Source organism: Rhinolophus sinicus, chromosome 4, assembly GCF_057876585.1.
Source record: "Rhinolophus sinicus isolate RSI-liver-muscle chromosome 4, RSI-T2T, whole genome shotgun sequence".
NCBI classification, from domain to species: domain Eukaryota; kingdom Metazoa; phylum Chordata; class Mammalia; order Chiroptera; family Rhinolophidae; genus Rhinolophus; species Rhinolophus sinicus.
Window position 1 is genome coordinate 98,748,593 of NC_142504.1, and position 15,028 is coordinate 98,763,620.

Genomic DNA, 15,028 nt, shown 5'->3' on the forward strand with positions numbered 1-15,028 from the left:
CATTTTTCATTTTCTTAAATGGTTGGAAAAAAACAAAGAATATTTTGTGACACATGGAAATTACACTCGTATGAAATTAATATTTCAGTGTCCATAGGTAAAGTTTTATTAGGACAAAGTCACCCTCATTTGTTTACATATTGCCTATAGCTGCTTTCATGCTACAACAGCAGAGTGGAGTAGCTGAAACTGAGACCATATGTGGTGTTCTCATCCATTTATACTGCTATTCAACGCACTACAAACCTCAAAGACATATGTGACAATGAAAGAATTTCAAGTGTTATGTGTACTGCCATACTGCGACACAATCTTTTTATTACTGGTAGAGATCAATCATGTCAAAACAAGAAAACAAGAAAGTAAATGCTAATAACACACTTTTAAGTCACAACGAAGTGCAGATTACTTTTAATCTAATAACATGTCAAAGCATTATGTTTATTATGTAATAGCATCACAGCTGTGCCAGAAAAATGCACTATAGGAAGGCATTGCCAACTAATCACAATAGTCTGACATGCCCTATATCACTACACTCACTCCCAATGCATGAGTGTCACGATCAGGAAAAACAGAAAACTTAAAACAAGGCATCTCATCACAGCAGAATGTCTTCCCAAAATAAAAAATGGAAACGAAGCTGTAATCAAAGTAAGTTCCCCAATGGCTCATTTGTTAACCAATAAGGAAAGTCATTTGCCATCATTAGTTAAATTGTGTTTCATTACAGCAGCCAAAGAAATGTGTTCAGAGAAAATAAACATCTTTAATACTTATCTGTTAGTGAAAATAGTTGCTTGAAGAACAGTCTGTATGGAACAATTACAGCCATACGTGTTTCCCCAAAAAGTTGAGAAAATACCAATTCAGTACAATCTGAAGTGGAATCTGCTAAGATGTATATAGCAACTGATGGTGAGGAGCAGAAAATATGTGAGGAGCAGAAAAAATCTTAGCTGGGCAAATGTACAAACCTCGTGAAAATGCAAGGTGTTTAAAGCCTATTCACTGTTCAGCGTATTATTAATCAGCAGGTGCTTTGCATAAAATATTTGAAGCTGTGTTTTTGAACCAGTTACAATGGTTAACTTCATTTGTTCTCATGAACTTAATCGTCATCAATTCCATGAAATTTTTCTTAGAAATAGAAGCTGAATATCCTGATATGTCCTACTACACAACAATATAATGGCTTAACAGTGGTATAGTTTCATTGAAATTTTTAGCTCAGAGTTGAGACTAATATTTTTCTGAACAAGAATAATCCCCCTCAACAACATTATTGAACACTGCACGGCTTTGGAAATTTGTTTTTGCTGCATATTTATAGTAGAATTTCTCAATGAATTCAACCTAAAATTAGAAAGCAAAGGTACTTACATGCAAAACTATACTGAGGTTTTCTTTGTCATTCTGAGGACAACTGACATTGTTTGAATCACAAGTAACGTCAAGCTGCTTTATACACTTCCTATGTTGTCGAAACTAAGATGCAAGATCTCTAATCCCACACAAGCATGCAGTAGGTATGTTTTCCAAAATCAAAATACAGTTCCAGCAACATTTTTGAAACCTCAATGCAAGTACAAAAGTACTTTGCATATTTCAAAAACCATTTAACTGCACCGGCCCAGTGGCTCAGGCGGTTGGAGCTCCGTGCTCCTAATGGCAAAGGCTGCTGGTTCGACTCCCACATGGGCCTGTGGGCTCTCAACCACAAGGTTGCCGGTTCAATTCCCCGACTCTCGCAAGGGATGGTGGGCTGCGCGCCCTGCAACTAGCAATGGTGACTGGACCTGGAGCTGAGCTGAGCCCTGCACAACCAGGATTGAAGGGACAACAACTTGGCTTGGAAAGGGTCCTGGAAGTACACACAGTTCCCCAATAAAGTCCTATTCTCCTTCCCCAGTTAAAAAAAAACACACACCAAAACCATTTAACTGTGCAACAAGGAGCATCCACCTACCCCTCAATTGGAAGTGATTATTCTGCAATGGAATAATTTGTTAAAAGGTAAATATCAAGAAAAAAAATCTAACACAATTCTAAAGATGCCTTCCAAGCAATAAATATGCTCTACTAAAACCTCATGTTCATGGACTGACATCAGTATTTAGCAGTACCTATCTGTGTAAGAACATATTTTCAAAGATGAAATACACAAAAGCTCATTACAAATCAGCATTAAATATGAACATGTATAATCAATCTAGATAATAGGGAATGCTAACTTTAAATCCCAATTAAGTAAAATGTTATCCCCCCAGTCAAAAAAAAAGGATTTCATTCTTCTCATCAGCAAACCTTTATTACAAAAAAAAAATTCTCAACAATTAGCATTTTATTTTGAATTTCATCAATAAAAAACTTGTGTAAATTTTTTCTCTCATTATGTAAGTTCCAACATAACAACCTTCATTTTGCCAGTTGGCCTACAAACATAAAATATTTACAATCTGGCCCTTTGCACAAAATGTCTGCTGACTCTTGGCCTAGAAGAATAAACTGAGGCAAAGAAAGGTTAAGTAACTTGCCCGAGGTTATAGAGCTAGGAAGTGACACACCAGGTTTCAGATCTAGGAGGGCTGGGTACAGAAACCATGCTCTTCAACCACTATACCACCGTGCTTCCACGAACTAAGAACAAGATGTCATAAAAAAGGAAATAATCAAAGAACAAGAAAGAGCACTTGAAATTAAAAATAGGATAAAAATTTCAATACAAAGAAGGTCAAGGAAATCCCATAATAAAGAACAAAACGACAAATAGATGGGAAACAGGAGATGGAAAATTGGAAGACCCATTTAGAAGGTCCAAACAGGAGTCCCAAAATGAAAGCACAAACAAAAAAGCAGAGGGGTGCCGGGGCGGCCGGATGGCTCAGTTGATTAGAACACGAGCTCTGAACAACAAGGTTGCCAGTTCAATTCCCACATGGGCCAGTGAGCTGCGCCCTCCACAACTAGATTGAAGGACAATGACTTGGAGCTGATGAGCCCTGGAGACACACACTGTTCCCCAATAAAATTTATAAAAATTAAATTTAAAAAAAGATTTAATTCTTTATAAAAAACACAGAGGGATGTTACACTGTCAAGTCGGGAACCATGAAGATTTACCTTACGTGCATGCTAAAACATGAAGCCTCTGGGGACAATTCACTGCTCACAGCAACGGCAGTAGCCACAGTAACATCCTGCATCAGTTTCCTGGGCCCCAATCCCCACAGGTCTTTCAAAGTATTTGGTAAAAATTAGTAATGTGTTCATGAAAAAAATAAGCAAATAGGAGTAGGGGGCGGGGAAACAAGGTAAACTACTCAGCCCAGCAGTGAGCAATATTTACTCATATGTAGTCATAACAATGGAAAGGCTGAACACTAAATTAACCACGATTTCATCTCTATCTGTACTGGAAAGGCTGGGAGAGAGGGAGGGGAAGGAGGAGGAAGAGGACCTCATCTACCATAACGAGGAGTCAACAGGTATTATCTAAAATAATAAATCACAAAATAGCCATTTAGACATAATTACAAACCGTTAAAAGCAGTTGCCTCTGAGGACCAGACTAAAATGGATGGGTACTGCTGAGTTTTTTACAATATGTCTGCCAGCATTATCTCAATATGCAAGTATTACTAGAAGCAGAAAAATTAACTTTTAAATAAATTCGAGAGACAGTCTGTGCTTTACTATTTCATAGTCATTGATTCATATAAACAACTTGATGTGCAAATACTAAAGAAGTGCAGGGATGAAAAATAAACTAACAATACTGAAGACACATCACATTATGGTTATGTAAGTGCAAGGAGTCTGTCAGTATTTCCTGAGTGCCCACTATGTGCCCAGGTTAAAACTGCAAGGATGGAATTTATTTATAGTCAAGTAAGAGATACAGATAAGTCAACATGAAGTTATAATAGGGCAACCATTCAAGACTCAGTGAAAGCTTCCCAGAGGTCATGGCATAAAAGCTAAGACCTGGGGCGGCCGGTTAGCTCAGTTGGTTAGAGCACGGAGCTCTTAACAACAAGGTTGCTGGTTCGATCCCCACGTGGGCCACTGTGAGCTGTGCCCTCCACAACTAGACTGAAACAACTACTTGACTTGGAGCTGATGGGTCCTGGAAAAACACACTTAAATAAAAAATAAAAGAGAGAGAGAGAGAGAGAGAGAGAGAGAGAGAGAGAGAGAGAGAGAGAGATTGATTTCCTTTAAAAAAAGAAAAAAAAAAACCTAAGACCTGAAGGGCAACAAGGATTGGCCTGGTTGGGTGTGGGGCTCAGATTTTCAGCATGGATGAAGACTTAGGGTTAAGACAAAAACAGGCAGAGGCCATCCAGGGAACTGAAAGAAGTTCAACAGGGCTGGAATAGGGAGGGAATCCCAGTGGACGCAAAGAAGGCTAGAAAGGAAAGCAAGCTCCGCTTCACGCGTTATGTGGAGACTTACTAAAGGCACGTTTTCTCCTTTGTCCATTGTAACTGTAAAGTCGTGTACATACCCAAGTCTTGTAAACAGTGAACACTGATGATTTCAAAATATCCATGTTCACGCCAGAACTGTGTTGAGTGCCAGACCTTTTATCTGATGGCCCGCCGTACATCATCCCTTGGGTGTCAACAGACCCAATACGAACTTTATATCCTCCCCCCACCAATCTCCAGTTTCTCCTTTTGCACCACCCATTCAGATAGCCAAGTCCAGAAACCTGAGGGAGAAGGAAAAACACTTGGTATTTAAAGAGTATATGTTGCCAGGTACATAAAAAGTATTTTCATTTCATTCTAACAAGCATATGAAAGTAAATATTAGCTCTACTTCACAGATGAGAAAACTAAAGCTCAAAAAGGTTGTGTAACATACCAAAGCACCTAAGTGACAAAACTAGGGTTCAAACCTAGAGTTTTGGGAAAGTGCGTAGGTTAGTCCGGAGTCCACAGACAGAGAAACTAATTATGAAGTACGGTAGAAACATCAATTGCCTACCCCAATCTCCAGTTCTCCAGCTCTCATAGTAATAACTCCAATTTGGACTGAGGACATTCCTGTCCAGCTAAAAAGATACGTTTTCCAATCTCTCCTGCAGCCAATAAGGTCATATGACTAAGTTCTGGTTAATACTGAACTTCCTTAAGAGAGTACAGACACTTCTTTGTCCATTCCTCCATCCTGCTCCTGGATATTAGCTAGAATGCCAGCAGCCATCCTGGACCCAGAAATCAAGGGCAACAAGCTAGGGATGACAGAGTAAGGAACTGGAAAGAGGCTGGGTCCTTAACGACAATGGAGCCACCAGACCACCCTGAACTGTCTACCTCTAGTCTTCTTTCACATGAGAACCAAACATGTTTAAGCAATTATTTTTCAGGTCTCTGTTACTCACAGGCAAACCTTATCCTAACTGATACAGGAGGCTTTGAAAGTATTCTGAGAGAAAGGTAGAGGGTTGCAAGAGATATTCTAAAGGAAGAATTGTCAAGATTCACTGACTGACTCAATCTAAAAAATTATCATCAGTTGTATGACACACACAAGATTTTTTTTTTTTTTTTAATTCTTCCAATGTCCTTGTTGGAGAGTTACAGCCACTTCTGGTGTCTGCATTTTTAAATTGAGATATAATTGACATATATTAGTTTCAGGTGGACAACGTATTTCACTATATGTATACAGTGTGAAATGATCACCAGAATAAGTAAGTCTAGTTAACATCCAACAACACACAGTTAACATTTTTTTCTTGTGAGGAGAACTTTTAAGATCTACCCTTAGCAGCTTACAAATATGCGATACAGTATTGTTAACTATGGCAGCCACGCTGGACATCACATTCCCAGGACTTACTTGTTTTATCACTGGGGGTTTGTACCTTTTGATCACCTCCACCCATTAGCCCACACACACATCCCACCCACCTGCTGTGTACACTTCTAAATAATGTGGTAAGAATTAGAGAAGACATTAAAAACTGTTAACCAAACTTCCTCAAAGAAATGAAAAAAATAAAACAAAATTTTTTCATAAATACAACCTATTTGTAAAGGTGTTCTCAACCCTTCTAGTTCGGGTTTTTTGGTCTAAAAATAAGTAACATGAGGATAACTTACAAACTGTTTACAAGCAGTTTATAAGTAGCAGTTCAGAGCATTAAGCTCAGCTAAGAACCTTACTAGAGAAAAAAATAAATATCTGCTCCTGCCTTTAAGCTGAACAATTCCCACTACACTTCCTGGTAAGTGATACTAAAACACACCACCCTCAGAGAGCCAGGACCTTCACACCCTGAGCCTATCAACACCTCGAGAGCTAAGTTGGAAAGTAGAGTCCCCTCAGGAAGCAGGCTATCAAACTAGAGGACATCTGGAAATCCCTCCCACCTCTAAGAATCAGTCTTCTCCTGGTCCTAGGAAAAGAAGAGCAGTAACAGCCATCTTGCCCCTGTGATTTTCAGGCCCACAGCAGTCAACCATGCCCACCTGGATCATAGAAGGAAAACTCTAGAAGGGGCTTCAAGCCCAAGTATTACAATAGCTCATCTTCCTGAAAGTTAAGAGCCTTCCTCTTGAGTTGGGGATGCCTCTGTTCCCCACTGGGACAGAAAGCCCCTGCTCTCTCACTCTTGAGCACAGGAACCATCACGGCCTCAGAATGTCCTGTGACTGCAAGTAGCAGTTGAGCTTATATACATTCTGATAACAACTATACAATATTGTAAAAACATGAACATGAAAAAGAGACCAAAACACAAAAAAAAATCACATGCTGTTACACTGCTTTTATACTTAGTCACTTTTAAAAGTCTCATTTTACCAAAGCCTACACTACAAGTGTCACAGGTATTTCCCATATGTTTATAGTCATTAAAAAGGAAAATGGAACAATTCTCTCTAGTACTAACCATTTCCATTTATCTACAAAGTGAAAGATGACACACTGCATTTGTAGCAGCAAAGGAAATCACGTCTTTTCTTAACAGGTAATATAGCAGCAGGATGGAGGAGAATAACGTGTTACCCCGAAAATAAGACCTAGCCGACCATCAGCTCTAACACATCTTTTGGAGCAAAACTTAATATACGACCTGGTCTTATTTTACTATAAGACCGGGTATAATATAATGTAATATAATATAATACAATACAATACAATACAATACAATACAATACAATACAACACAACACAACACAACACTCCACTCCACTACAATAATACAATACAATAATACAATATAATATAATATAATATAATATAATATAATATAATATAATATAATGCCAGGTCGTATATTAATTTTTGCTCCAAAAGACACATTAGAGCTGATGGTCCGGCTAGGTCTTATTTTTGGGGAAACATGGTATCAGCAAAATATCCCAAAAGGCACTATGGTTGGCAGAATAAGAGCCCCTAAAGATGTCCACATCCTAATCCATGGAACCTGGGATTCTGTTACCTTACATGGTAAAAGGAACTTTGCACGTGCAATTAAATTAAGGCCCTTAGGCTGGGGGAAATTATCCTGAATTAATCAGGAAGACCTGAACTAATCACTCAGGTCTTTAAAAGTGGAGAACCTTTCCCAGCTGTGGTCAGAGACTGACTACAGAAGAATGGTCAGAAATGCAAAGCTGCTGGCTTTGCAGATGGAGGAAGGGGGACACAAGCCAAGAAATGTGGCAGCCTCTAGAAGCTAGAGGAGGCAAAGAACAGGTTCTCCCCTAGAAACCTCCAAAAAGGAACACAGCCTTGCTGACACACTGATTTTAGCCCAGTGAGACCCATTTCAGACTTCTAACATAGAATTTGAAAATAATAAATCTGTGTTGCCTTAAACCATTAAATTTGCAGTAACTATTACAGTAGTCGTAGAAAACATATACACACATTGAACAACTAACAATACGCGTATGTGAAATTATCTAGAGGAGAAAAGTATAATCAAAATGCGCAAACATTTAGAGCATTATGAGACATAATAGTCATTTGTGCATGTAGTGGTATATTTAACTTCTATTACTCTCTACCCTCACAAAACTCGATCCATTAAAAAGCCAGCCAGGGGGCCAGCCCGGTGGCTCAGGCGGTTAGAGCTCCATGCTCCTAACTCCGAAGGCTGCCGGTTCGATTCCCACATGGGCCAGTAGGCTCTCAACCACAAGGTTGACAGTTCAATTCCTCGAGTCCCGCAAGGGATGGTGGGCTGCGCCCCCTGCAACTAGCAACGGCAACTGGACCTGGAGCTGAGCTGCGCCCTCCACAACTAAAACTGAAAGGACAACAACTTGAAGCTGAATGGCACCCTCCACAACTAAGATTGAAAGGACAACAACTTGACTTGGAAAAAAGGCCTGGAAGTACACACTGTTCCCCAATAAAGTCCTGTTCCCTTTCCCCAATAAAATCTTAAAAAAAAAAAAAAAAAAAAAGCCAGCCAGGGCCGGCCTGGTGGCTCAGGTGGTTAGAGCACTGTGCTGCTGGAAACCCCAAGGTTGCCGACTGCATCAGCTGGGGGAGGGAGCACAAAGCTCCGAACACCAGCATGGGCCAGGGAGCTGTGTCCTACACAACTAGACTGAGAAACAATGGCTCGCAGTGAAGGAGGGGGAGAGGAAGCCAGCCAAAGTATTAATTCTTCAGTCTTTTTTAGAAGGATGAACCATATTAACCAAGAAAACAGGAGAGCACGATCGACGCGAAAAAGCAGGAAACAATTATACTATATTTTTCAGTCAAACATCAAAGTGTTTGTATTGCTTATTCCCCTTGTATCAAATGGATACCATATTTTTTTAAATAAGTCCTAGATATTGATGATATTAAGACCTTCCTATTAATTTTTAGGTGTGATAATGGTATTGTGGATCTATTAAAAAGAGAGTGACTCAATCTTCTACAGATATACAGTATACTCAAATATTTACAAATGAAATGTTATGCCTATGGTCTGCTTTAAAATAACTGGGAGTAGGAATATGAATGGAAAGAGGCATAGATAAAGCTAAATTATAAATTAGCCTGAGTTACTAATTGTTGGAGCTGAGTAATGGTACATTATTCCACTGTTTGAACTTTTCTATACTTAAAGGGTACAAAAACAAAGCCTTTGACCTGTCTATTATAATAATATAGACTCTTAATATATTTAATAGTTGAATCTCCTTCCTGTAACACTGCCCCACCTCAATTCCCTGCCACTTAATCCACCATCAACTGAGTTTCATCAATTATTCTTCTTTAATCCCCACCTCATTCTGCCCTATTTACTAACCTTGTGAGTTTCAGCAAGTCACCTACCCACTAAAAGACTGGTTCTTCATCTGCAGAATAGAAATATTTATACTTGCCCTTTCTATCTCTGAGTTGCCGAGAGGATTACATAAGATAAAAACTACAAAAGAGAATAATCATTCTAGAAATCTATATAGTCATAAATTCCATGCTCAGCAGCAAACATTCACTTATTCCTAAGATTCTCTTCCCGTCCACCTCCAGTTCCTCTCTTGAGTCCTCAACTCATCAGCCAAACCGCCTGGTGCCTCTGTGGGGTTACACTCTGGACCACCTCCACCCCCCAGGTTTTCCTATCTTTCAGCAAAGCACCTCTCTACACACCTCTCCCTCCAACATTTATTCTCCCCTTTCAAGGATCCCACGCCAACTGACCCCTTAGTCAGTCTATCCTATGTAGCCCTTCGCTGGCACTATTACATTCATACCATCACTTTTCTACCCTTTTCCAGTATGTTCATCCTATCAGCTTTATTACCCCATTACCCTCAATCCTAACTACTGCCCCCCAGTTCAAAAACACCTGGGCTAATTTCCACCCTCCTTCACCCTTCAGTTAAAACGCAATTGCTAATTGCCAGGGGTAGGGGAAGGGGAGAAAGAGTGGTGACTGCTACCGTAAAGGATACGGGTTTCTTTTGGGGTGTTAAAAATGTGAAATTAGATAGTTTCACAACACGGTGAACATGCCAAAAACCACTGAGTTGTACTTTACGTGTACTTTTAAAGGTGAATTTTATGGTATGTGAATTACATCACAATAAGAAATGTACATGTCAAAAAAAAAAATCAACCACACACACACACACACACACACACACAAAACACTATTGCTCACCCTGCCCATCACACACCCATTTGTCAGACCAACATCGCCTTGTCTCCCAAAGCCTTCGACTTGCTCCTCGGTATCCCAACTCCCAACACTAGACTCGGACAGAGGTCCTTCTCACTCTGGTGATTAACACACCCCCTTAGAGTGGCACCTCTCTAAGTGCCACTGAACCCTGGAGGCGGGGGAGGGTCGGGGGCAGCTCTCGCGGCTCAGGCACAGCCCTTCCAGGGTGGCTCCGTCCCCCAGTGGCAGGAAGGGACCCTTCTCCGCCTCCTCGGTGGCGCTACCCCTCAGCTCCCGGCGCTGATCGGGGTAGGGGAAGGGAGGGTGTCCCCTAACCGGCTCTGACAAGGAGCTGGGGGTCCGGCGGATCTCGCAGCCCACCTGTCTCAACCGGTCGGGAGATCCGTTTCCAACTCACCGACAGACGAGCGGGCGGCAGAGGGGGAACAGGACAAGCCGTGATCGCTGCTGCAGCCGGGATGGCGCACGCCGGCTCAGGCCTCCATGTTTCCGTGTCTCTGCGGCTCCGGCTCGGCTGCGGCTCCGGCTCGTCTCCCGCCCCGGCCGCGTCGATGCGGAGGCCCGGAGGCGGGGAAAGGAGAGGGAAGAAGCAGAGAACGCAGCTGGGAACCAAACGACCCGGCGCGCGCCAGCCGGCGGTCACGTGACGCGCACCGCGCGGACTTCTGGGAAATGTAGTCCTTCAGGCTTTAGGCGTTTCTCTATCCTCCTAGCGCCGCCTGAGCAACTGCAAAGCCACGTTGCAAAATCCAGAAGCAGTTAAGCCCTCTCCTACCCTGTGGTGGAATCTTTGCTTATACTACAACATTTATTCTGGAAGCTTAACTTTATTAATGCCCCTGTTCGTTCCAACCGAATAATCACCCAGAAATCAAGCAATTCCTTGCAGGACTCTGAAGACTTGGGGAATAGCAATTTAATTATTTTATTTTTATTTTTTTATTTTTAATCTTTGTTCAGTCCGTTATATCAAGGGCTAATTTTCAGAAAATAATTTTTGACGGAGGCGGTTAACAGATATAACACCGTCTGCAATATTATCAGAAGGGACAGGTCCCGCAGGAAAGAGCAGTGCCAAAAATACGGAATCTCAAATGAGCTGAGGTTACCAGGTTGACGTCCTTGAGCTATTATTACACTTCTCCCAGTTAGTTTCCTCATCTAAAATATATACAAGACGATGATGATACTTCCCATACAGCACTATGGACAGTAATAATGTATCAGTAATAATTTACAATTCACATTATGGGCTGTTTCTATGTGCTATGCACTATCTTATTTATTTATCCAAATAACATTATGAGATATTACTGTTATTTCCATTATACAGTCAGTATATTCCAATGTACTCTGAAAAGTACTACGCACATCTTATACACTTTTCCAGCATATATTGCCAATAAATTCCCTGAGTTTACGGAAGTATTACAGGAAAACATACTAAAACACAAGATAACTAGTAGCCTAGCTAAAAAGAGGTACGTCCCTGCTCTACAGCCGTTGTAAAGAATGCTATGCACCTGAAACGAATATGAAATAAGATTGAGAGTCAACAATAACATGATTTTAAAAAGTCTCAGGGATGTAAAGCATAGGGAATATAATCAATAATATTGTAATAACTACGTACAATGTCAGATGGCTAATAGACTTATTGGGGTTATCATTTTGTGAGGTATATAAATATCTAATTACTATGTTGTTTTGTACACCTGAAACTAATAAAAAAAAAGACTGCTATGAATACAAGTTCATGATATACTGAGTAGAAACAGTATGTATAGTATTATCCAATTTTTGTAAGTGAATTATAGTCACAATACCTACGTTTATAGGCCCCGGGTGGGGCACGAAGTTTAAAAGTTTAACATTAACAATTATTATATTAACTTTGGGGAATGTATGATTCAATTTAGTTTTTTCCTATGTGTTCTCTAGATATTCTGCAATGAGTATGAATTACATGTAGAATTTTATTTTAAAATTATAGCAAAAAGATAGTCATATACCAAAACCAAACTCAAAATAGTTTCTAATTTTGCTTGTACCAAAAACTACAGTCTACCTACCCCAAATGTCCTAGCAAAAATTGTGAGCATCTCTTCAGAACTGGCTTTATAGACCAAGAAGCCACTTATTCTACTTCGAGGCAATCCTGTTAGTGAAATTTAACATCCCCTCTCTTTTGTATTTTTTGGATAACTTGAAATAAAAAAAGGTCTCACCAGTGTTCCTAGACAAATGTCATAATGTTGCTAGGCAAACATCATTAAATCAGAGAGTAAGATTAGGAATGGTATTCACAATATATAAAGCATGCACTGGAGTAGCAGTCCTTCAAAAACTATTTATCATATATGTAATGTGCAAAGTATTATCCTTCATCACCAACTTTCACTACTGCCTGCATAAGTATCATGATAACTTTGACTGATTTGCTACTTCAGTGTCTATTTAGAGCAAAAACCCTAACAGGAAAGCCCTGAAAACCCTGCCACTAAATGTAACAGGGTATCCTGGAACAAAAAAGACAATAGTGGGAAAACTGATGAAATTCAAGTGAAGTCTGGAGTTTATGGCTATTGTACCAATGTTAATTTCCTAGTTTTGATAAATGTGCTACGGTTATATAAGATATTAACATTAAGGGAAACTGGGCAAAGGATATATGGGAACTCTCTGCACCTTGCAAATTTTCTGGAAATCTAAAATTATTCCATGTGGTAGGCAGACTAATGCTCCCCTGAAGATGTCCACATCCTAATCCCCCAAATCTATGAATATGTTAGGTCAGGTGCCAAAGGGGAATTAAAGCTGCAGATGGAATTAGATTGCTAATTAGATGACTTCAAAATAGGGAGATTATCCTGGATTAGCAGAGTGGACCCAATGTAATCACAAAAATAAAAAATGAGGTGGAAGAAAAGAGTCATAAATATGGCTCTGGAAGATGAAGGGATGCAATGTGAGGACCAGACATTGCTGGCTGTGAAGATGGCAAGAGACTGGGAATGTGAGTGGTGGCCTCTAGAAACTGGAAAAGGCAAAGAAACAGATTATCCCCTAGAACAGGGGTGTCCAAACTTTTTTCAATGTTTTTCACCAAGGGCCGTATGTGGTAAAATACACAAACAGCCAGGCCACTCAGTCGAGGTGAAGTACGTATTGCCTCACCTGGTTTATTTAAGTAAACTAAATATATTTTTGGAATTTGCTGCGGGCCAATTAAAAATGGATTGCGGGCGCAGTTGGCCCGCGGGCCGCAGTTTGGACACCCCTGCCCTAGAGCCTCCAGAGGGAACACAGTCTTGCCAGATACCTGATTTTAGCTCGATGAGACCTTGTCAGACTTCTCACCTACAGAACTATAGAATAATACATTTGTGCTATTTTAACCACTAAATTTGTGACAATTTGCTGTAGAGCAATAGAAAACAAATACATTCAAAAATTGAAAGTTTAATTAAAAAGAAAACTTCCAGATGCCTGCCTGTCTTCCCAACACAGTTGCCAATCTGGGACTGTACAAATAGTCATGCTACTTACGTAGAAAGTAACTGTGAAACAGAAAATGCACCAAAAAGTATACTTCACTTTGGAAGGCATGCAATTTATTTATTTATTTTTTTGCAGCAGCAGCTGATTTATAACCTTCCCAGCTCATTTTGATGAGACTATTGTGAAAATCAAGTATATCCAGAAATATGTTGAGTTACACAGGAAAGTCAATCAAGCAGTGAAATGTCAAGCGAGTCATTGGAAACATTACGGTGTCTTGAATTGCAGTCCTATGTGACCTTCTTCATTCTCCTCATTATTCAGTGACTTTCCAGAGAGGTACTTAAAATGAGGACTGGTACTTCTGATTGAGGACATCCATTTGGCTCATTCATTCATTCGTTCAATGAATATTTACTTAGCAATTCTGAGTGCTCTTGGCTTCAGATCTGGGCCTGACCTCAAGGAGCTTAAGGTCTAGTGGAGGAGACAGGCATTATACAATACAATTAAAAATCGGGTTAAATTGCCATGAAGGACAAGAACAGCCAGAACAGCCTGATATGTGGCCCCATTTTCCGAGAAATAAATAGTGAAAGTTAATCACCTGGGACTAACGGGACCAGAATTTTCATCAACATATTAGTAACAAAACATATACACATGTATATATGTACTATACCAAAATATATATGTAATTTGACCTAATTCTAACAACGTTGTAATTAAGTATTACTGTCTCCACTTTACCCATGTGAAAACATAATACAAAACAGTTTGGGGTTTTGTTAGGTTACTGAAGTTTATACAACTAGGCAGTTACTCAGACCTTCAAGAATTTACATTCTAATATAAACAACATACAATAGCAAATTTCAAGGAGAATAACGTTGATGGTTGTTTTGTGCTGATTTAATTATGAAGTTGCTTTTTCGGTAAAAGAGAGTTGATGGTGGGAAGAGAGATTCTAGATCAGAACTGAACTTTAAGACGCTTGGGTCAAAAAGAGTCTACTGATGTCTGTCTCTGGAATTCAGGAAATCCCAGTTGGAAGGCCAAGCAATGTGGCTAGAGACCAGATCCACAGACTGGCAAAAATATAATGAGAGCCAATTTACTGGATGGGAAAATCAAGATTCAAAATTCTTCCAATTAACTACCACGGTGAACCAAAAAGAGCTACATGAAATTGAAAAGAGAAATCAATATGTCTGCATTTGGGTTTAGAATATCACTGTCCAAAGAACAGTTCACCGAAAAGGAAATACTAATGGCTCTCAAACCTCACCCAAACTCACTTATAATAAGAGAAATTTAAATGAAAGGTACATTGTAATACCATCGTCTCAAATCAGATTGGCAAACATTAAAAAG

General features: G+C 39.8%; 1 protein-coding gene across 4 annotated transcripts in view; it reads right to left on the reverse strand.

Annotated features, from left to right (window-relative positions):
* The window catches only part of DYM (dymeclin), a 269,717-nt gene extending 258,934 nt beyond the window's left edge, over positions 1 to 10,783 (reverse strand). Inside the window, exon 1 of one of the 4 annotated variants that reach the window (XM_019721433.3) lies at positions 10,514 to 10,783. The gene's annotated coding sequence lies outside the window, so the exon portion shown is untranslated. The remainder of the gene's footprint in view (positions 1 to 10,513) is intronic. The other 3 variants (XM_074340000.2, XM_019721409.3, XM_019721416.3) reach the window with 3 other exon arrangements.
* Positions 10,784 to 15,028: the final 4,245 nt, after the last annotated feature.